The following is a 24,686-nucleotide window of genomic DNA, read 5'->3' as shown; positions in this document are numbered from 1 at the left end:
GAAGAAATTAGAGAATAGAGAAGTAATTTAATATGAAAAGAAATGTAAATATTTATATGTGCATGTATTAGCAGAAAAAGAAAAGGGCCCCCAAAGGAAAAGAAATGTAACAGAATATTAATGATAGACCCTATTAATAGGTAAGAATAATTCTCCAGTTCAAAGAGAAATCAACAGAGATGCCAGCAGAAGTAGAGGGCAGATTTTGAGAATGAGTGCTTTCATTCATTTAGCAAGTGACTACTAAGCACTTACTTTGCATGAGACATTGTTCTAAGGGCCAGGATACAATGATGAATAAGACAGAACTTAGTCTAGTGGAAGTCATAAACTGTTGAACTGCCAATGGCAATACAGTGTGATGGAAGCCATGTTAGAGGAGGGGCAAGGTAGCTATGGAAGCTCGGAGGAGAGATGCTGGATGCTGAACTGAGACTTGGGAGATAGGAATCTTGGTAATCGCCATTACAACGTTTAGAGCAGATATATACTGTAGAAGCAAACTGGAAGAAATTGGTAAAGTACCTCTCTGGGGCTCATTTCTAATTATATCTCTGAAATGGGAAGCATTAGTCTCAGTTTGGGGTTTTAATAGAAAATGCGTGTGATGAGGGCATATAACAGAAGGAAGGGATCCTGGGCTCTGGAAATTCAGATTCCTGGTAGGAGCACAGGACTGGGTCTAGAGCCCACTTTGAAACTAAATTTCTAATCTTAAGACATACAAGCAATCATAGCATTGGGGAGAGGGATCTAGCTAAAAGAAAATATTTTTTTTTAATCTTTGAAAACAGAAAACTTGAATACTCTTCTAATGCAATGGCTTAAGGTACTTCGAGTTTCTCTCAGGGGGAATCCTTAAGCATAAATAACTATAAGACTATATTAGGGCCATGTTTTGGGACTGCTTGTTAGTAGAAATTTTCATCAGAGGGCAGTTGCTGATATAGCTGGAGATGGCAGATAAAATTCCAATAGAGAGCTAAGAACAAAAAAGAAAGAAAATAAAGGGGGAGGGGAAGACAACCTGGATTTTATTTTGTTTTAATTTTTTGGTTTTGGTATTTTTATTTATTTACTGAAAATCCATTTTAAAGCAGGTAACAGTTACTGAATATTATTATGTGCCAGGTTTTTGGTTTGTTTTAAACCTGTAACTTTAAGTGTAATTGGTCAGTAAATTCGCAAGTAATAGTTAATACCAAGAGAGATAAGAAAAAACAGAACATGGCCATATACAATTTTTTTTTTTTTCTCCAGCTTGAGACGGAGTTTCACTCTTGTTACCCAGGCTAGAGTGCAATGGCGCGATCTTGGCTCACCGCAACCTCCGCCTTCTGGGTTCAGGCAATTCTCCTGCCTCAGCCTCCCGAGTAGCCGGGACCACAGGCACGCGCCACCATGCCCAGATAATTTTTTGTATTTTTAGTAGAGACGAGGTTTCACCATGTTGACCAGGATGGTCTTGATCTCTTGACCTCGTGATCCACCCGCCTCGGCCTCCCAAAGTGCTGGGATTACAGGCGTGAGCCACCGCGCCCGGCCTACCATATACAATTTTTATCAGATCCAGTCAATTATCCATTTCATTAAGTCAATTGAATTTCAAGTATGATAAAATCATAGAGCCTGTAATGAAAGCTAAAAATCATTGAATATTTAAACAAAAATAATTTTTGAAATTATCTTTTTTCAGATTCCTCAGAACCCCTTCATATTGAATGGGGAACAGCTACATATTCGTGATACAAGTCATTCACTTGAGCCATCAGGTTCCCCATCTCTCGGTCCTCATGGCTTGTCCACATGGATTTTGTTCAGCCCTGTAAAGTATCCTGAATTGCTAAAGGTCAATCTAACTAGTACATCTTTGGGGATATCATAGGAAAGGAAGTCTCGATGTCATTTTTTGAATCTCTTAATTTGAGGCAAATAATTCAGCCTGTGAAACATGCCCTTTTCTATTCTTGAGCAAATCCTTTATCTTACCAAGATCAAAGTATTCCACATATTCTTTGAGTGACTTCCTTCCTCCGACATGTTAAAATAATCTCCTTTTTTTGGTTTTGGAGACATTTGCAAGGTACTTTAAAAGTTTTTGTTTTTTTTTTTTTTTTTTTTTTTTAGTTATTATTCTCCTCATGTAAAATTGATTGGGTTTCTTTCTTCTCTTTACATGAATTACCATTTTGCAGGGAAATGTCTTCTTTTTTCTCTGATAATTTATATGGCTCTAGTAGTTCTCTTTTTAGCCCCTACCGCTAATGCTTGTTATTTTTATTCCTTGGTATATGGTTTTGTGAAAAGCAAACAATAACAACAAAGTATTTAGGCTTTCCTTGTGGGTTATTGACTTTTTAAAGTCTCTTATTTCAATTGTCTCCTAAATAGAGTCTATATTTATCATATTTTCCTTTAAAAATCTAAAGTATGTGCAATTTGTTTCATGGTTTTCCCTTGTCCCATGAGGATGTAGAATTTAATTATGTTATTAGTTTTTACTTAGTGGTTCACCCAACACAATCTCTTGGGTTCATTTCTGATTCTTTTTAGGATGAAAGTTCCCTCCATTCCTTTTCTTGTGGGATTTAGAAAGCAGTTCTCAGTTTATTGACATCTATTCCCACTGCCGCTCTCACCTCTCCTCCTGACTGAGCAGTTGGCTGCTCTGTGTCTGGATAATTAAATCCTTTCATTATTATTATCTGGACAAAAATTTTTTTTGCTTTCCCAATTCTACTTAGAATTTTCTGTCATCATTCCTCTTGGGTAATCTATAATATAATTTTTTTTCTGCATGGAGAAGTTTTAACATGAATTGTTTTAACATAAAAAAGATATTAAAAGTTATAACACAAATGGATCCTGTGAAGTTCATTCAACAGATACTTTCTGAGTGCCAGCTGTGTACCAGTTCTAGACTCTGGGGTAAGCAGGGATCAGAATCAAAGTTCATGTGCTTATATTCTAAAGAGAGCAGGGTAGGGAGACAACAAAGAAATAATTCATCAGATGTTGATGAGAGGTAAGAAGAAAAGAAAAAAGTAGGATAAGAAGTTAGAGCAGCCCTTTTCCACCAGCTCTACTAGAGAATTAAACCCTAATGCTCTAAGGCAAACTTTGTATAGAATGAATTAACTTCTCTCCTATGCAGATAGAATGATACCAACTGTGTACTATCCTTGGGAGACTAAAGAAAACAGTCATTGAAATCATTTTCTACAGGCTGAATTTTCTCAAGGAACCCTAAGTTGAGAAAGGCTTGAGTTAGAGAGTGACAGTTGTAGGAGGGAATGCTACTTTGGATCATTTGATCAGGGAAAGCCTCTCTGACAAAGAATCCTCTGAGGAGAGACTTAAATTTAGCAAGTGAGGGAGGGTCCTGAAGATGCAACAGCTGCAAGGTGGTGGTGGTGGTGAAGGACAAAATATTACAACCAGAAACAAGAGGAGTTTGGTATATTTGAGAAAGTAGTTAAGAAGGTCAAGGTGGCCAGAGCTGAGTTATCATGGGGCAGAGAAGTAGGGATAAAATTAGAGAATAGTGAAGGGTAGAAATTGTGTGGAAAACGTGCCAGAGACATTTCAGCTCAAGCCAATTAAACAGAGATTGACTGCGCTTCAGCTATGCGTCATAGCTTGGGGAGTTTCAAAGATGAATGAATTATGGTCTGTATCCTCATGCGTCTTACAATATAGAGTATATAACATAACTTAGACTAAGAAAACACAGTGTTTTATTAACACCTTAATAATAAGCAAAGGGGTGACCATAGCTGAGTTTTCCCAGGAGTAGATCCTCAGCCAAGTATTCAAGTGTAGGTGATTTATAAAGAAATAACACCCAGGAGGACTCATAAAAGTCAAGTAGGGATGAGATATCAAGCAAGAAACAGCCTGGCCATGCAGGAAGCTCTGTAGTATAAATGACACCTTAGAGATAATCACACTTTGAAAAGCAGAGGCTGGGTTTTTGCATGAACACCTGCTAATCACTGCTAACGGTGGTATACTCTCTTAGGCATGTTTGGTCCTTCATACAGGTGAAGTGGTGCCAGGTAATTCTCTGAAGAACTCAGCCAAGGGAGCAGAGGCTCAGAAATGGGTGCATAGAGCTGTTAAAAGAGACCCAAGCAGATCTTGGTGGGGCATTTGTGGTGCCACCCCAGGGCTCACAGAGCTTCTCAGCCAGATGGGCGGTGCTTAAAGGACAGGCAGAGGATGTTAAACTTTGCCTAAGTGAAAATCATGCCTGTCTGCTTGGTCCTGTAGCCTCAGCATCTAGTGTGGGTCATACTCACCATAGAGAATCCTAGAGGTGTTTCTGAATGGGAATGAATGCATGCATGAAAGACATCTCAGGCCCAGCAATTAGTCATCATAATTTTTAGGAATTATTTGGTAGAATCCATGCAACCCAATATTTCATCTTTGTAGAAATGCTAAGATCCTCTGCATAAGAATTGCAAGCTGATGAAACTATGGTTCAGAAATTCAGGAGGCATAGCCATAAAATGGTGTGTAAACTTGAGTCTGAGCAAGTGAGAAGTAATGCATCTAAGGAACAAAAAGTCCAAACTACTTAGAGTATGATGTGTTTTATTTAAAAATTATAAATAAGAAAATCAGTGAAAATAATCTCTAAGTTTCAAAGAAAGTACTTAAGTTTGTGAGCAGCTATTTGTGTGTGTGTGTGTGTGTGTGTGTGTGTGTGTGTGTGTGTGTATGTGGCTTGTTTTGGACTGAGAGAAACATTTTATAATAATAGCTTGATTAAACGTGAATACGAATTGGCATACATGAGGGGCAATACAATAAGCGTTAAGTCAGAGTTGTGTCAGACACCGTCATGTGCCTCACTTGTAACATAAAACTTTTTATTTTAAATTATGATAGCTACTTTTCTTAAAATTAGCTAAAAGATAAGGCTCATGTAGTGTGTTGATTGAGTGAATGAAACCTGAATCCTCACCTCATCTCTGCTCCACACTGTGCTGTTTTCTAAAGATTACCTGCTTTCCATGTCCAATTTGTAATTGTAAGACACAGGTTTTGGACCACAGGTGATTTCCAGCTTTCTTAGCTTTTTCGTATCTCAGTTTGGAATGTCCATTTTATTCAGTAAGACTTCTGCCCATTTACACTTGTATTGTCTATTATATGCATGAAACACGGTGTTCCTTCCATACCTTTGTGATTAAGCTTGCTAAGTATGAAATCTCCAATAAAAAAAATTAGCTTGCTGAGGGGGGTGCATGGGGTCTTCAACTGTATGTATAATTCTTGGTTTCTTAAGTTGGGGGAGGTACAGACGGGTATATATTATCTATAAAAATTTTAAGTCTAAAATGCTTTGTAAAAATATAAGAGAATATTTATATTTTTAACATTTGTTATAGAAAATATAAAGAAAACCAAGTTTTCTACAAAAATGCCTTGTGGTTGGGTTAAATCTGTACATATCACAGTAAAGGGATAAATATATCAGTTATTAAAACACAGACACATAGATATAAAAACTTATCCTGGTAGAGTGTATATGACAAATGGAGACTAGAATCTTGGGCAATATATGGGTCTTCATGAATGAAATCAATTAAGTTTAGAGAAGCTATTATTGTCAGAGAGATAAAACGGTAATTATCAATTATAAAGCAGTCTATGGGAGTTCTGATTATAATACAACAATGGGAGGATTTCTGTGACTTGGCAAAATGGTGGGTGGTTTATATCTTATCTTTTTTTTTTCTTTTCAAATATACCTAAATCTCTTGCTGAGCAATTTCTGGACTAAGGGATAGGAAAACTGGTTTGAGCTAACTCATATCAAATTACTAATATATCTATTTCCTGAGACAGGAAAGCCAGGTTATATATATATGAGGCAAGTAGACTGAAAAACAGAGTATAAATGACAGCCTGGATGGTCTTTTTTTTTTTTTTTTTTTCAAATTAATATCCTCAAGCAAGAGTCCTTGTTTTTTGTTGCTTCTTTCTGTAGTGATGACACTTACAAAGAGAAAAATAAATGCTTTTCTCCTAGTTAAAAATTTATATTACTTATATTAGTTAAGTAGCAGTGAAAACTGTTCTTATTTTACTCAATACATAAAGCAAGTTTACAAGGTGAGAAAAATTTCTCCCCCATTTGAGTGCTGTGAAATATATTTTTTAAAGTGTCAGAGAAGGAGGGAAGCTAGTTTGCAGGCTCACACATTGGGCGTCCATATTTCTGGTGTCACAAAGTCACTTTTGAGTAAGATGGCTAGTCTTAGAATATTCTGAGGGGACCTCACTAATTTAGTTAAAATCTCAGTAAGTCATATTCCACTACTTTGAATATCACTCCATGTAAAAGCTCTGTACAACAATTTTTCAAGATGCAGGCACTAATTACTTAAAAAAACAACAACAACAGAATTTGGTAAAACGCCAGTAAAGAGAATTGGGAATCCTTGGAATCTTTGAAATAGACTCAACTCGGTGATGGGTTGCTAGTGCAGCAAACCGCCATCACATGAAACCTGCACATTCTGCACATGTACCCCAGAGCTTAAAAAATAAAAATAAATGCTCAAATGGAACTTTTAGTTAAGAAAGGCATAAAACAAGTAAAGCTATCACCAGAGAGTTTATCAGTTTGGCAAGGTTAACAAAAGGCAATAGGCTCTTTTAGAAATACTTAATTGAAATTAAACCTAGTTGTGGACCTAGCTTTTCAGTTTATTTCATTGACTAGTCCTTGGAGTATTTATTACCTATGAATTGTTTTTGGCCTTTAAAAATCAGTTCTTAAAAATTATGTGAAAATGTTCTTTTGTTTACAGAGTGTGTATGTCATTAGTGATTTGTGTTGCAGAGTTTAGTTTTCCTGGTTAAAAGAAATGAGTCTATCCATCTGGCAGATTATGCAGGTGTTCTCAAGTATGGCTGGATATCAAATTGCCGGTGGAACTTTTTAAACCTCTAGCTGTCTAAGCCCCACTTCTCATCCCAGTCAGAATCTCTAGGCACAGGGCTCCACAGTCTACTTCCATAAATACCGTCCAGCCAGGCTTGAGAACCACTGGTTTAATGATAGCTAAAAAACCTTTCTTTGAGGCTTTCAAAACATTTTTCTTGCTTAGACATTTCTTTACTCCTGCTGTAGCCAGAACCATTGCTGTGACAGATTTAATATGTTCCCAGAAACTCTGAATTTTGTGCAGTGCCATCTCTGATAGGGACAATGTGATGTATAATGTCTGAGTTTACTAGGTGGACTTCGCTTCTGGGGATGAGAAGCCGGGGAAGTCCAAGACACACTGACAAAGGTGAAGTTTTCTCCAAGTGCGTTTGATCACCTTGATAAAAATAGTGAGAGATAGATGCTGAAGCAGGGTTATATCACCTGGTCTGAAGAGATGAGGGAAGAAGGTTTTGGAGATTTCAGCACTTGAGAATCTTGAACCACTGTGGTACACTAGTGGGTACTAAGAGTTTGACTATGCTGAACGGCAAAGGTTCTAGCTGGCCAGTCCAAAAACACTGAGTCTTTAGGTCAAATTTGAGAGATGACAGGGCCAGTGGGAGTCCTAACTGCTTGACTCTGGAATTACAGACAGAAGAATATTTGGACAGTTTTTAAGATCCCCTAGGCAGGTTATTTTACAACCTCTCCAGCTTATGCCTAAATTTGTGCTGTGACCGTTAACTCCCCACGTTTTCCCACATGCTTCTTTCTGAGCTTGCCTGTGTAGTTCTACAACAGATTGTTACGTTTTGAGAAGCAGAGACCACTTATACCACTTCTCTGGCCAAGAGTCTGGCACCGCGCCACTCAGACACACATGCCCAACCCTTTAGATTAATGTAGACACAGTGTCCTCTTCCATAGCCATTCCGTCTCCGCTTCTGGTTCCACACTCCAGTCACTAAGTTGGCATCATTGCTGCTCCATAGTCCAAGAGTGGGTAATATGGGGATTAAACACACCGTCCCTCAGCTGGTGCCCAAACTGTAAGCGTACCAGGACACTCCATGTAGGCAGTCAAAGGAACGCCTCCCATCAGGGGAAGGACAAGAAAGGTCATGAAACTTTCAAATAACGTGGAGCTGGGGCTACAGTCATCACTTTCAGACAGATGCAATTCAAAGCGTGAACCTCCGACCAGGAGTGTCGTTATCGCCACCTGGGGGCTTATTAGAAATGCAGGGTGTCAGGTCCTCACCCCAGACTTTCTGGATCAGAATCTGCATTTTCATAAGATAGTCAAGTGATTCTTTTTTATATTAGAATTTGAGAAGGCAGTTGATCTGGTAATTGATCAACTGAGTGCTACTCAGCCCCGAAAACAGAGACTCAACCCTTCCTGCCCGCCTCGCACCGGCTGTGCCAGGTAGCAACCGAAGCCCCAGGGACATCGGAGCGGGCGCTGCCGAGGGCAATTTGGTGATTGGCTGGCCTGACCACGTGACCGGCGATGGGCCTTCCGTGCGACCGGATTGGCTGTCGCAGACGCTGACGGACAAGGCTGGGGCGGGCCAGAGCCCGGTCGGGGGGGCGCGCGCGGGGGCCGGAGGGGCGAAGGCGCGAGTGCGCGAGAGCGCGTGCGCGAGCGGTGGGGCTTTCTCCTGAGCCGTCGGAGGGAGCCGGAGCGCTTCTCCCGAGGTAAGCGACGCTGCGGGGCAGCCCCCGTCCCTCCCATGCTGGGTCCCGGCTGGCGGGTTAGGCAGGGCTGGGCGGGGCACGGGGAGGTGTGGGGTCAGCTTGCCCCAGGAGCCCAGCTTCGGGGAGGATGCAGTCCCGGTTGCCTTGGTTTCCCTTTTCCTATCCTCTCAGGCACCTTCCCATCCTCCCCACTGCGGTGACGGGTCTGCCCGCGGGGAGTTGCCCACCTGGCAGCCCTGCCTCCGCCTTTGTTTCCCGCCCGGAGGGATGCTGGCATGAGCCCCCTCCCCAGGTGGAAGGTGCGGGTGGTGGGGCGCGGGCGTCAGGGGCGCTGAACCTGGGCTGGGGCCGAGGAGGAGGTGGCTTTAATGCAGGGGGACCTGTCACATGGGAGAACGAAGAAAAAGGAATGTAGTGTCACTTTGGCCAGCCCGTGGAACTCGAACTAATCCGGCGGCCGCGAGCGAAGCTGAATTCCTAGCGCAGCTGTGCGAAGAGCCCTTCTGCCCAGGTGCGGGCGGCCTCGCCGGGGACGAAGCCCCCGTGCTGCCCGGGAGCTTGCTCTGCCCGCTGGACCTGCCGGCTTTCACCCCAGAGTTTCACCGAAATTGAACGCTTTGAGCCTGCTGGAGGAATCCAGAGATTCGTTCGGAGGCTTTTTTTTTTTTTTTTTGCAGTTGGGCACCGGTGGAGCCGGTCTAAATGAGAGGCTACAAAACGGGATTTCAGATACAGCGTAACTGATGACTGGTAAATGATGAGGAGGGAAATGCCTGCAGTGAACTGCAGACCAGACCATCACACTAAGATTCTTCCTCAGGAAGATAACGTTTTTTTCGGAGGAGGGGTTGTAGTTTCTGTAATCAGGTTTTTCTGGGGCTACGCAGGAGGGTAATTATTTTCAGCATGTTACTGGGTTGTAGGGAGAGGGAAGGCAGGGTCTAAACTAAACCTACTCAGACCTCCTTAATTATTTGAAAAGTGTGTGCTTGATTAAGACCATTTGGCTGCCAAAAAGAGGTTTGTGTGGGCATCAGGGGAGAGGGATTGTTGCCTTTAAACCATACTTTAAAAAGGGGAAGGTGTGTTCAGGAACTTAAGAGCAGGTTAAGCTCTCCTCCATTTCCCCAGACAGCTCGTAGGCAAACACAAAAAGTCCCTTCAATTTTCCACTGGTTAACTAACTTCTTGATTTGTTGGGTATACCTGGTAATCTGCTCAGTAAGAAATGGTTTAACCAACTCATTATGAAGATTTTACTGTGTTCTGGAGTTTCCACATAATTCCTTCAAAACTCTTTCTGGTATGAGACAGGGTCTCTCTGCCTTGTTCCTTGGAGACATCCTGATACCTTCAAAGCCTGTTGTAACTCCTGTACAACACCATGTTTCTTTAGGAAACTACCTGATTTCAAACCTCTAAAACACACCCCATGCCTGTGAAATGCCTACACTTGCTAAGAAATTACTAGGCAAGGTAATTTTTTAAAGAGGGAACACCTAAATTTGTTAGGGGGATCAAATTCAGGTTTATCGGCCACAGCAAATCAACTTTTGTTGGTTTTCTGAGATGAAAGTGAAAGAAGTTGCTGCAAAGGTCATTCAGAATATCACAAATGACCGTAGTAAAGTGAAATATACGTTGTCACCTGATAGACTGTCACACAAACCAAATTTAAAACTTTATCACAGTTTTGTTGTTGTTGTTGTCGTTTTTTGTTTTTTTGAGACAATCTCACTCTGTTGCCCAGGCTTGAGTGCAGTGGTGCAATCTTGGCTCACTGCAACCTCCACCTATCAGATTGAAGCGATTCTCCTGCCTCAACCTCCTGAATAGCTGGGACTACAGGCGTGTGCCACTATGCCTGGGTAATTTTTGCATTTTTCAGTAGAGACAGGGTTTCACCATATTGGCCAGGCTGGTCATGAACTCTTGACCTTGTGATCCGTCCGACTCGGCCTCCCAAATGCTGAGTTTACAGGTGTGAGCCACCGCACTAGCCCAGATTTTACACACACATACACACGGGCATGGAGGAGAGGGGAGAAAAGAATTCTGAGAGTGAGGTAGGTGGCATAGTTTGAAAGGGTATACACTTTTATTTTCAGAGGAAAGAAACTCATCTTTGTTCTGTAAACTACACAAAGGGTATGCAATGTTTGGCCTGTGGAAGGGAGGCAGGGATTTTGAAAAGATTGGGAAACACTGATTCAGTTATGCAAGGGACAACAAAAAGATTGACAGGCTTAGTCCATCTAGCAACGCACTTCAGTGACCTATAGAACAAGGTTTTATTCTCTGATTAAATAAAAGCCCACTAATGTTGCTTTCAAAGCAACAACAAAATCATTTCCTTTCTGTTGTTTCTGTCCCCTGGGTCAGGGATGGGGAGGATAGAGTGAATGAGAGAGATTAGAGTCCGACCTGCATGCCTAAGCAGTAGTGTCCTTTGAGGAGGATCTGTGTCACATTGTGTAAGTATAAGAGCCTTCATATTGAGAAGGATCTGAGCACCTTAGGACACATACTGTAAGATACAGCTGGATAACAGTGCCACAGGTGGGGGCACTGGGTGAGATCATCTGATAGGAAAGCATTGGGGAAAGAGGAGAGCTAGGAAATGTTCTAATCAGTGAGGCTCTGCTGCCTGCTTTTGGATTCTTAAGGAGGCATTTCCAGGCAGAGCTGCCTAGTATTGGCTAGCATGGCTTGGCTTTATATCACTTCCAGAGGACCTGTCATTCACACGATGAAGGCTCCTGTGGTAGTTACATGTCCCAGGTTGTAAGCATCAGTTATGCTTATAATGTGCTTGAGAAAAGAAGGGCTCACAAAGACCTAAATCTAGGCTGCAATTCCTTCAGGTTCTTGGCTCATGTTACCCCCTAGACTCCCAGAAAACAAGCTGTAACCTCCTTACCAGTAGATGGCACTGCTGCCTCTGGGAATTCCTGGAGGAGCTGAACTACGGAGCTGGAAAACCAGCAGTATGTAGCCTCTAGTCAGAAGATTTTGAAAGACGACGTCAGCCCTCAAAATCTCAAAGAAAATAGTTGTGAAAGCCATAACTGTTTACATAAGGTAGGAACAATGTGTATCGTGGGGATTGAGGAATGGATGTGATTACATTGAGGGTGCATGTGTGTTTCTGAAGAGAGAAGGCAGAGAGTAAACTGACAAGCATCATAGTATAGGCTTTAAAAGCACTTGCCATACATATTGTTGGCTAATTAAACATAACCATGACTTGATCACAATTTCCAACAACTTCATCGTTTGTAATTATTTGCATGTAAAGCTAGTTTATACACTGTAGAAATGTGCATGTGACTTTTAAACCTGAACAGTAGCTGGTAAGTATCTGCTCTGAAGATGGCAGCGAGAGTATTAGTAAAAATAGTGCTGATAAAGTAGTCACTATATTTCAGGGCTGTCCACAGAAAATAGGTCAAAGTAATGCTGAATTAGTTTCTTCTAAAACTTGAAAATTTCTGACAAGTGTTTTTAGATTTTCTTAGTTAATGCTGATCTTTCAATATGATGTTAGTAACACCAAACTTGTGCTTTGGTATTAGTGATATCGTTAGTTAGGGTTAATTCATCCATCCACCTCTTTTGAAATAACTATTCTTTGTTCTTTAGCTGTTATTTACTATTCGTTGAGTTGGGAAGATTATAGTGTATAATGAGGGCCCCAGCTTTGACCCTGCCCAAGGTATAGAATGCTGCCTCTAGGTGCCATTACCCCAGTCACCAGCTTTGTGTAGTTCCCATCCTATGGCTTAGCTTATTTGTGGTTTCTTTCTATCTCTGCAAGTGAACTGATGAGCTTGTCTTTACTACCAATGATGAATACTAAAATCCTCTTTGTGCTAGATAGCAGTAGGCCCAACAGTCCATTAATGCCATCTCATTATGTGACTAAAAATAAATCTATTCACCTTTCTGAACCTTACTTTCTAACCTGCCCGCTGAGATTGATGAGATGGTGGATGTCTCTTAAAATCTCTTCCAAGTCTAAAGTTCTATGGTTAGGTGATACTGATAAGGTATTTTTGAAGACTCCAAAAAATATTTAGACAATATTTTCATATTGTGAGCTTAAGGCAAAAAGAAGTCTTGTTAAAGTTTCCTCCTAGAGAAATGGTTGTGCATTATTTTAGGATCCTAACAGTTCAGAGTAGGAAGAAACCCTTGAAGACGATTTAACTTATCCTTCCCAATTTGTAGATAGTTCCATTCAGAGTTGAGTGACTTGACTAAAGTAACAGAGCCAGTTAGTGGCAGTGCACTAGTTAAAGGACTGGGATGCAAGCTCAGGACTCAGTATAGTTTTCCTTTCTCCAATGCTGCTTTATTTCATCTGCCATCAGGCCAAAGAATATGCTGTGTCTACAGGGCTGGGGCCAAGAAAATTTTCTGAGTAATTCCTTAATGTAGGGCTTTAAAGCAACAGCATGAATAGCTATGAGTTTTGGCAGAAGTTCAAGGTCAGGCTTCTCTTTGCAGCTCATTCTTTTCTTCACTGATTGATTGCAAGCAGGATTCTTTACTATGCATCTTGAGGCTTTTAAAACTTTTCTGTATATGCTGTTTCTTGTAAGAAAAAACTTTCATCGTCCTAGAAGAGTCATTCCCCAATTAGTTGTTCTTATGTTGGGTCCCTGGACTCCCCAGGATCTCTGTGGATAGGATAATCTTTCATATAATTCACTTCCTTTGTAATCTTATGTATTTTATCTTATACATTTCACACATTCTGAGAAGGGGGTTCTTTGGCTTCAGCAGACTACAAAAGAGATCTGTGGCACACACACACACACACAAAATAGGGTAAGAATTTTGAATTCTTGTCTGAGGAGCTAAAAGACATTAGGGTGGAAGAGTCTTGGGGGCAAGGCATGGGGTAAATTTACTGAAGTTTGTAGGAACATTTTTACTTTGTAAAAAATTGCTCACTAAATGGAGATGCTAATAATAGCCTTTTTAAAATTAATAATGGATATGTGAGTATTGATTTCCATTCTCATTTCTTCCCCAATAAGTACTCTTTTCTAATTTTACCAAAACATTTTCAAATTCATGTTGCTTTGTTGGCGATGACATGCATCCTAAGAGTCTCCCTTCTCCCCCAGTCTGACTTGATTTCCAGATGTTCATTTACTTTCAAATTCATGACTTGGAGTTTTTTACTTTCGAGGTACTACACCTCATGTTCAACTCTATGCACCTGGAATCCACCATGATCTCAGAGATACAAAATAATTTACATGCTACGAATTTTAGAAAATCCTTACGTTCCTTTATTTGTACCCGGGGTTTACTACAGAAATTGCTGCTCGTTGTTGGCTAATTATTATTCTTTTTTATTTGCAATCCTAAATTCTCTCTTTTCCTAATGGTTTCCAAATAGGAGTGACTGGGAGTTTGTGTATATTGGAAATAAAAATCCCTGTTTAAAAAAATGCAAAATTTTTAAAGTCTGAAGAATATTTGATTGAAAATCTCTTGTACTGTGTCCTGTGACACTTTGCCTACTTTTGGTACTATGGTGACCCATGTTGGTGAATTTACATGCTGTCACCTTTTTGACTATGTACCTTTTTGGCCAAAGTAATATCCTTGCTTTAGTAGAAGAATAAAAATTACCTTTTCTTCTTTAGATGATTATAATTGGGTTTATGTAATAACCTAATTTATTATGTAATGTCAAATATCTGCATTCTAATCAAGCACATTGCTGAGTTATTGTGAGATTTTGGGGGCATGATTGACTTCTCTGAGCTTGTTTCCTTGTTTGGAAAATAAGGGGAGAAAGTAGTGACTACTTAAATTGTTTCCTGTTCCAAAATCCTGTGACTCTAAGAAATTGTACCTGGTACCCAGACTACACATATCCTAAAAATACTGCCTAATTTGGAATTTATTTATAATCAGATAGTGCCAGAATAATCTTTGTATCTGCAAATCACTTTATGGTTTTCAAAAATATTCTCTAATCCTTTATCTATTTTCTACTCAAAATGCCAAAGGATAGCAGCATCAGTATTATGTGGGAGCTGGTTAGAAGTGCAGACTCTCTGGCCATGACCTACCAAATCCAAACCTGCATTTTATCAAGATGCCTAGAGGATGCACATGCACCTTAAAGTCCAAGAAGTTGGTGGCTTGTGCCTGTAAAATTGGTGCTTTGGGAGGCTGAGGCAGGAGGATTGCTTGAGGCCAGGGGTCTGAGACCACCCTGGACAACATAGTAAGACTCCATCCCTACATAAATTTAAGAAAAAATGAGCTGGGCATGGTGGCACATGTATATGTCCCTAACTACTCAGGAGGCTGAGGTAGGAGGATCACTTGAGCTGAGGAGTTTTAAATCTGCAGTGAGCTGTAATCACACAGTGTATTCTAACCCGAACATGAGAGTGAGACCCTGTCTCTTAAAAAAAAAATTCTGAAGTGCTGCTTTGTTTCGTTTTGAGTCTTACATTGGCCCTATAAGAGAGGAAAGGTATTCTACAGTTGAGAAAACTGAAACTCAGAGTAGTTAAGTAACTAAGTCAAAGTTACGGTGCTAGGGTCTCATTCAGAATCCTCTACTCTAAGCTTAATGCTGTCTTCATGATTGGACTGGAGTCACTTTGGTACAATAGGGTCTGGTCACTGCCCTGCAGCCCATTAGGTTAAATGTGACTGTGTAATTGAGTTTTAGCCAACCAAAAGAATGTGGTGGAAGTGGAAAAGTATTGCGATCCACTTCTAGGAAAAAAAAAGCACAGAGAATGTTCATGCAAGCTTCTCCATACTGTTTTCTATTCTTAGCTGACTGGAATGGAGAGGACCCACAGGGCAACCTTGGAAATGATGTTTTAAACATGGCAGAACTTTTGTCATCCTGGGTACCTGGATCACTATATTAGGTCCACCCCACTGACATGTTCCCCTGTCCAGTATGCATACATGAAACAGAAATAAACTTGTATTGAGCTTGAGCTATTATACATGTTTGGGTTTATGTGGTAAGCACGTAGTCTACTCATATTCACTTCAGCAGTGGCTTAGGACTTGAAGTTGTGGATCCTTTGGCCTAATGCATTTTTTTCATTTTCATCTTTGCCAGCTGGTGATAGATTGGTGGTCATCCAACATGCAGAAATGAATGAGCAGTGAAATGCAGCAGAGCTGATGGGTCATGAGGATGTAAGTGCGTTTGAAGGCTTCCACACCCTCTACTCCAGGGTAAGGCAAAGGCATTCTCTGCCATTGTTTTTCTTGCTTTTCCAATTCATAGAGGCTCTTGTCTCATCTGTCTCTTGGAGTCAGTGCAATGTGATGCCCTGTCTGAAAAGCTTCTAAAGCCTTTCTGGATTCAACTCATAGATATTATGCAAATCAGCAATTGTGAAGAGAAAACCATGACCAAGGTAATGGGATGGAATTTGTGTATGGAAATATTTCAAAATAGGAAATTTTAATGAGTTTATATAGTGTGTGATTTATATGGAAGGAGCTCTGTAGAGAAGGGAACTGGACTTGATTATCATTTTCTTATAGCCATTTCATATGTTAACTCCGGTAGCTCTTATTTCCCTCACCTACAGTCTTCCTTCTTTCTTGATTACTTTGCTTAACTTTTCCTTCATTAATCACTTTTTAAAGGTTTGGTGGATAATAGCACTAGCAAAGCACATGGTTTTGCCCATTTTATTTTATCTAGCATTACTGGAAGTCACATGCCCATTCATGCCTCATCTATTTGCAGCCCTTAGTACAATGCGTGTGGGCACTGGGAACATTATAACCAAAGCTGGCTTTGAATTTTCACTGGTGCTGCAGATTTTTGAGACCAGAAGGAGAAATTCAGTTTGGTGTGGAAAGGACATCACATGCTTTTTGAGCTCTCCAACTTCTGGAGCTTAAACTAAAACCAGACTCCTTGAAGAGAAAATAATGATTCATATAAATCTAAGAAGAGCTGAGGATGGTTAGGAACGAGGTATAGGAGGTTAAAGAAACATACTCAGCTGAAAACTAAACGGCTATTTTAAGCAGCTTGGCTCAGTACTGCTGAACATTTGCTAAATAATGCCCCATTATCTAGGCTCAGACAGAGGGCACCCAGAAAAGGCTGATATCCTTAGGTGCCTCATGTGATTCAGTAATGAGTATAATTTACTGAACAAAATAGACAATTAGAAGAGGAGACCTCTGGAGATTCCAATAAATGTTCATCATCATTACTCTAAAGTGATGGACATGCTTGGGGATAAAGCAAAGAAAGGGCAGCTGCAAAGTACATCAGAGGAAGAGTTCAGGTGAGCAGCCAGATGCAGACTATAGCTCAGCACCTGGAGGTTGCTAAGGAAAGGAGTTGGGCTTTGCTAGGTTTTCTCATTAAAAGAAAGGAGCTGGGCTTTGCTAACTTTGTTCGGTTTCTTCTATGTCTCCTGTATATCCTCTATTTTAAAAGTAGAAAGTATAGCATGTTATAAATAGCACTTGGGTGGAATGTTTCTGTGTAAATACTGTACAAGAACTACATTGTAAAGGGAGCCATTCTTTATTTATTAGGGGCCAAATAATGTAATGCTAGAGATGCCAGTGGACCAGAGTTAGTTTCTCAACCATGCACTATTGACACTTTGAGCCAGGCAATTCTCATGTGGATTGTCCTGTGCAATTTAGGATGTTCAGCAGTGTCTTTGAACTCTACCCATGAAATGCCAGTATCTCCCTCCATGATTCTGACCATCAAAAATGTCTCCAGACATTGCCAAATGTCCCCTGGAGAGCAGAATTGCCCCTGGTTGAGAAACACTGCTGAAGGAATATAGTGATTTAATCTTGCTCTGAATTTTTCTGGTATCATTTTTTAATCATTTAACTTCATTTTGCTTCAGTTTCCCTATCTGCAAAATATACACACATAAATAGCTAAATGGTTAATGTACATAGTGCTGTGTGACTACTGGAGGCACTGTCGGATCTAAGAAACAATACTTGTCTCCCCAAATTTCTAGAACCCAAGGGTAATTCTTAATTCTTGTGATGGCACTACCTGAGGAACTGTGGGAGTTTGAAGAAGGATGAAGGTCTGTGGTATGGGAAATAATGAACAGTGCTGGATTCTGAGTTTATTCAAAGGCTTCGTGTTCTGGTTCATTGTGATAATATATTTGGGATAAAGACTTTCCTTTGCAAAGTTACAAAAGGAAAGAGTGGATGAGGCAGAAAGAAGGCTGTTCAAAAGAGCTGTCAAGGAAATTGCATTTGACAAGGTGATCCTCTAATGTTAAAGTGACTCATATATAGAGCAAAGGACATAAAGAAATAGGCTTCAAAGGAAAACTATCTTCCCATATGACTGCTGGTCCAGATCAGTTTTTGTAGGCAGTGCAATAAAGACCAGAGAATGTTTGGAGTAATTGGTGTTTATTCTAGAAACTTTTACATTTCTATTTCTTCTCTTCTTTAGGAATATCGAAAGGGGTTATCTTTAATATGTGCCCTTTGAGTTATAAATATAAATAAAATGTTTTAATATGACATGTTCTTTTGATACTTCTAGTACTTATGTGTTGGAATGGTCAAACAGGCCACTCTGACCTGAAGTAATCTACATTATTTTAATAGAAAGGCTCAGTTTAACTCTAAAACAAGGGTAGTGCATGCATTAGATGTAAACTGTCCTGACAGGTTTATATTCCTCCTTGCCATGTTTCTGGTCTCTGTGATTATTAGACTTGCTTACAAAGTTGACAACAAATGCATTCTATCTTGGATCTACTATGTAGAAAAGCCGTCATGGATAGTTTGCCTTGCTTATTTGCATTCTTCATACATTTTTAGTCCTAGATATTAAGCAAAACTTACAAGAATGTTTAAGAAAGATTCCATGTACCTTGAAGAAAGAGGCACATTGGTGTAGAAGAGAGGTGAAAAGTGAAAGAAGCTCCACTTTAGTAGGAGTAGCTGGTGTTTGAATGTTCAAGTTTTTATTCTAGTACTACTCAAAATGTGGGCTCTGAACCAGCAACATGAGAATCATTTATACTTGTTAGAAATGTACAGACCTATTAAATCAGAATTTCTGGGAGTGGGTGTAATAACCTGTGTTTTAACAAGATGCCCAGTGATCCTGGTGGATGCTAAGATTTGAGAAGCATTGTTCTATTTGTGGTTTCTGATGTAGTGACTTCTTACAAATGGTGTGTGTGTGTGTGTTTGGTTGGGAGGGCACAGAGAAAGTATTTTTCAAGATGGTCAAAACATATATAAGATTTTCTTATGATAACCTCTTGGATTATTTTCTCAAAGGATGCCTTAAGCCTTTTCCTGCATTGTCTAATATAGTAGCCACTAGCCATATGTGGCTTTTATTTAAATTAATTAAAATTAAATTGAAATTCAGTTCTTCATTGCACTGGCTACATTTCAAGTGCTCTGTAGCCACACATGGTTAGTGCCTGCCATATTGGACATTGCAGATATGGAGCATGTCTATCATCAGAGAAACCTGTTGGACAGCACTGCTTTAGCTTGTAAAGACCCCCATTTGTCAGAAACTTACATTTAAAGTGACAGTATGCTCTTGTTGTAACAACACCTCAACTTATTTAAAACAATTGAATTTTGGGCTTCTCCATCCTGGGGAAACTTTCAGTCTGTGAGTATATCTTGCTGCGGCATCTGTCTGCTACAAAAAGTGCCATGGGTCTATCTCTGACATAATCAAATCCATAGCCTCTGAAATATTTGCCCTTTAGTCCAAGGCTGCTGAGCTGTCTCTTTCCATTTGGTCTTTCTATGCCCTGACCCTTTGTGGTAAGGCTTGTTTGTGCAAGATGTCTCTTTTGATACTGCCTAGAGCTTTACAAATAGTCTGGAAGAGGTGGCAAGAGAATTTTCACCTCCCCTTCTTCTAATTCCCAGCTTGGCTCACAAAAGTGTTTCATAAGAGGGTATTAATACACAAACATCACTGCTGAGGAGTTATCCCCTGAAGAATTAGTCTCTAAAGCAAATTTTCCAACAGACATATTACAGCATAGATTTAGTAATTAGACCCTTTGGCAACATTGAAGAATTTTCAGTTGATATTATGTATTATTACCAATATTAGTTGCTCAGAAATTATCACAATTAGAACAAGTGAAAAGATGTGGAAATATAGACACACTATTTTTAAAAGATATAATTTAAAGTTACCTGAGCCCAAGATTCTTGTGGATGGGAGAGGGAATGGGAATAAGGCGCTTGTGGCAATAAGCTGGAATTGAGGGGAAGGAGGTGGATAGAGCTTGGACTTGATCCTTGAATAGTCTTGACTCTGCTGTTTTACTTTTTGATGGATGCATTGCTTGTTCGTTTGTTCCCTCCCTCCCCTCTCTCCTTCCCATCCTTTCCTCCCTTCTTCCTTTCCTTCCCTCCCTCTGTCTCCCTCTTTCTTTAAAAATACTTTATTCACTTATTTATTTGAACAGTTTTAAATTCAAGCAAAATTGATAGGAATATACAGATTTCCCACATATCTCCTACTCTTCTTACGCCCTGGACATGTGTGGCCTCCCTGCTTTGACAACATCACCCACCAGAATGGCACGCTTGTTAGAACTGATAAACCTACATTGACACATCATAATCACCCAAAGTTTATAGTTTACTTTAGGGTATATTCTTGATGTAAATTCTTTGGTTTTAGACCAATATATAATCACATAAATTCATCATTATAGTATACAAGTATTTTCACTGCCCTAAAAATCATTCATGTTCTGTCTTTTTTTTTTTTCCCCCATTTATTTATTTTATTGCATTTTAGGTTTTGGGGTACATGTGAAGAACATGCAAAATTGTTGCATAGGTACACACGTGGCAGTGTGATTTGCTGCCTTCCTCCCCATCACCTGCATCTGGCATTTCTCCCCTTGCTATCTCTCCCCAGCTCCCCACCCCCCATCGTCCCTCCCCTATTTCCCCCCAACTGACCCCAGTGTGTAGTGCTCCCCTCCCTGTGTCCATGTGTTCTCATTGTTCAACACCCGCCTATGAGTGAGAACATGCGGTGTTTGATCTTCTGCTCTTCTGTCAGTTTGCTGAGAATGATGGTTTCCAGGTTCATCCATGTCCCTACAAAGGACACAAACTCATCGCTTTTGATGGCTGCATAATATTCCATGGTGTATATATGCCACATTTTCCCTATCCAGTCTATCGTCGATGGGCATTTGGGTTGGTTCCAGGTCTTTGCTATTGTAAACAGTGCTGCAATGAACATTCGTGTGCACGTGTCCTTATAGTAGAACGATTTGTAATCCTTTGGATATATACCCAGCAATGGGATTGCTGGGTCAAATGGAATTTCTATTTCTAGGCCCTTGCGGAATCGCCACACTGTCTTCCACAATGGTTGAACTAATTTACACTTCCACCAACACTGCAATAGTGTTCCTATTTCTCCACATCCTCTCCAGCATCTGTTGTCTCCAGATTTTTTAATGATCGCCATTCTAACTGGCGTGAGATGGTATCTCAATGTTGTTTTGATTTGCATTTCTCTGATGACCAGTGATGATGAGCATTTTTTCATATGTTTGTTGGCCCCATGTATGTCTTCTTTTGTAAAGTGTCTGTTCACATCCTTCGCCCACTTTTGAATGGGCTTGTTAGTTTTTTTCTTGTAAATCAGTTTTAGTTCTTTGTGAATTCTGGATATCAGCCCTTTGTCAGATGGGTAAACTGCAAAAACTTTTTCCCATTCTGTTGGTTGCCAATTCACTCTAATGACTGTTTCTTTTGCTGTGCAGAAGCTGTGGAGTTTGATTAGGTCCCATTTGTCTATTTTGGCTTTTGCTATCAATGCTTTTGGTGTTTTGAAGTCCTTGCCTACACCTATGTCCTGAATGGTTTTGCCTAGATTTTCTTCTAGGGTTTTTATGGTGTTATGTCTTATGTGTAAGTCTTTAATCCATCTGGAGTTAATTTTAGTGTAAGGTGTCAGGAAGGGGTCCAGTTTCTGCTTTCTGCACATGGCTAGCCAGCTTTCCCAACACCATTTATTGAACAGGGAATCCTTTCCCTATTGCTTGTTTTTGTCTGGTTTGTCAAATATCAGATAATTGTAGATATGTTGTGTTGCCTCCGAGACCTCTGTTCTGTTCCATTGGTCTATATCTCTGTTTTGGTACCAGTACCATGCTGTTTTGATTACTGTAGCCTTGTAGTATAGTTTGAAGTCTAGTAGTGTGATGCCTCCCATTTTGTTCTTTTGGCTTAGAATTGACTTGGCTATGCGGGCTCTCTTTTGGTTCCATATGAAGTTTAAGGTGATTTTTTCCAGGTCTGTGAAGAAGCTCATTGGTAGCTTGATGGGGATAGCATTGAATCTGTAAATTACTTTGGGCAGTATGGCCATTTTCACGATATTGATTCTTCCTAACAATGAACATGGAATGTTTCTCCATCTGTTTGTGTCCTCTCTTATTTCGTTGAGCAGTGGCTTGTAGTTCTCCTTGAAGAGGTCCTTTACATTCCTTGTTAATTGTATTCCTAGGTATTTTATTCTCTTTGTGGCAATTGTGAATGGACGTTTGTTCTTGATTTGGCTCTCTTTAAGTCTATTATTGGTGTATGGGAATGCATGTGATTTTTGCACATTGATTTTGTATCCTGAGACTTTGCTGAACTTGCTTATCAGTTTCAGGAGATTTGGGGCTGAGACGATGGGGTCTTCTAGATATACAATCATGTTGTCTGCAAATAGAGACAATTTGACTTCCTCCTTTCCTATTTGAATGCCCTTTATTTCTTTTTCTTGCCTGATTGCTCTGGCTAGAGCTTCTAATACTATATTGAATAGCAGTGGTGAGAGAGGGCATCCTTGTCTGGTACCACATTTCAAGGGGAATGCTTCCAGTTTTTGCCCATTCAGTATGATATTGCCTGTTGGTTTGTCATAAATACCTTTTATTATTTTGAGATACGTTCTATCAATACCTAGCTTATTGAGTGTTTTTAGCATAAAGGACTGTTGAATTTTGTCAAAGGCCTTCTCTGCATCAATTGAGATAATCATGTGGTTTTTGTCTTTGGTTCTGTTTGTGTGATGAATTACGTTTATAGACTTGCGTATGTTGAACCAGCCTTGCATCCCCAGGATGAAGCCTACTTGATCATGGTGGATAAGCTTTTTGATGTGCTGTTGCAATCAGCTTGTCAGTATTTTATTGAAGATTTTTGCATCTATGTTCATCATGGATATTGGCCTGAAGTTTTCTTTTCTTGTTGAGTCACTGCCGGGTTTTGGAATCAGGATGATGTTGGTCTTATAAAATGATTTGGGAAGAATTCCCTCTTTTTGGATTGTTTGGAATAGTTTCAGAAGGAATGGTACCAGCTCCTCTTTGTATGTCTGATAGAATTCGGCTGTGAACCCGTCTGGACCTGGGCTTTTTTTGTGTGGTAAGCTCTTAATTGCTGCCTCCACTTCAGACCTTGTTATGGGTCTGTTCAGGGTTTTGGCTTCTTCCTGGTTTAGGCTTGGGAGGAGGCAAGTGTCCAGGAATTTATCCATTTCTTCCAGGTTTATTAGTTTGTGTGCATAGAGTTGTTTATAATAATCTCTGATGATGGTTTGAATTTCTGTGGAATCTGTGGTGATATCCCCTTTATCGTTTTTTATTGCATCAATTTGGTTATTCTCTCTTTTCTTTTTTATTAATCTGGCTAGTGGTCTATTTTGTTGATCTTTTCAAAAAACCAGCTCCTGGATTTTTTGATTTTTTGAAGGGTTTTTTGTGTCTCTATCTCCTTCAGTTCTTCTCTGATCTTAGCTATTTCTTGTCTTCTGCTAGACTTTGAGGTTTTTTGATCTCGCTCCTCTAGCTCTTTCAGTTTTGATGATAGAGTGTCATTTTTGATCTCTCCTTGCTTCTCACGTGGGCACTTATTGCTATATATTTTCCTCTAGAGACTGCTTTAAATGTGTCCCAGAGATTCTGGTATGTTGTGTCTTCATTCTCGTTGGTTTCAAAGAACATCTTTATTTCTGTCTTCATTTCATTGTTTATCCAGTCAACATTCAAGAGCAAGTTGTTCAGTTTCCATGAAGCTGTGCGGTTCTGGGTTAGTTTTTGAATTCTGAGTCCTAACTCGATTGCACTATGGTCTGAGAGACTGTTTGTTACGATTTCCGTTCTTTTGCATTTGCTGAGGAGTGATTTACTTCCAATTATGTGGTCAATTTTAGAGTAGGTGTGATGTGGTGCTGAGAAGAATGTATATTCTGTGGATTTGGGGTGGAGAGTTCTGTAAATGTCTTTTAGGTTTGCTTGGTCCAGGTCTGAGTTCAAGTCCTGGATATCCTTGTTAATTTTCTGTCTGGTTGATCTGTCTAATATTGACAATGGGGTGTTAAAGTCTCCCACTATTATTGTGTGGGAGTCTAAGTCTCTTTGTAAGTCATTAAGAACTTGCCTTATGTATCTGGGCACTCCTGTATTGGGTGCGTATACATTTAGGATCGTTAGCTCTTCTTGTTGGATAGATCCTTTTACCATTATGTAATGTCCTTCTTTGTCTCTTTTGATCTTTGCTGCTTTAAAGTCTAATTTATCAGAGATGAGAATTGCAACTCCTGCTTTTTTTTGCTCTCCATTTGCTTGGTAAATCTTCTTCCATCCCTTTATTTTGAGCCTTTGTGTATCCTTGCATGTGAGATGGGTTTCCTGGATACAGCACACCGATGGATTTTGGCTTTTTATCCAGTTTGCCAGTCTCTGTCTTTTGATTGGGGCATTTAGTCCATTTACATTTAGGGTTAATATTGATATGTGTGAATCTGACACTGCCATTTTGGTGCTAGCTGGGTGTTTTGCCCTTTAGTTGAGCTGGTACTTGTTGTTCCTTTATATGTGTAGAGCCTCTTTCAGGAGCTCTTGTAGAGCTGGCCTGGTGGTGATGAAATCTCTGAGTACTTGCATGTTCCCAAAGGATTTTATTTTTCCTTCACTTATGAAGCTTAGTTTGGCTGGATAGGAGA

The 24,686-nt window shown here is 40.0% G+C and overlaps 1 protein-coding gene across 2 annotated transcripts in view; it reads left to right on the top strand.

Moving 5' to 3' along the window:
- Nucleotides 1-8,502: 8,502 nt before the first annotated feature.
- Nucleotides 8,503-24,686, top strand: part of TMEM108 (transmembrane protein 108) — a 357,015-nt gene continuing 340,831 nt past the window's right edge. For both annotated transcript variants that reach the window (XM_032266352.1, XM_032266351.1), the window contains exons 1-2: nucleotides 8,503-8,650; nucleotides 15,768-15,886. The gene's annotated coding sequence lies outside the window, so the exon portion shown is untranslated. The remainder of the gene's footprint in view (nucleotides 8,651-15,767; nucleotides 15,887-24,686) is intronic.

Source organism: Sapajus apella, unplaced genomic scaffold, assembly GCF_009761245.1.
Source record: "Sapajus apella isolate SASKATOON/1434 unplaced genomic scaffold, GSC_monkey_1.0 scaffold4, whole genome shotgun sequence".
NCBI classification, from domain to species: Eukaryota; Metazoa; Chordata; class Mammalia; order Primates; family Cebidae; genus Sapajus; species Sapajus apella.
Note: the sequence above shows the minus strand (reverse complement) of the source record. Positions and strands in the feature narration are given on the sequence as shown.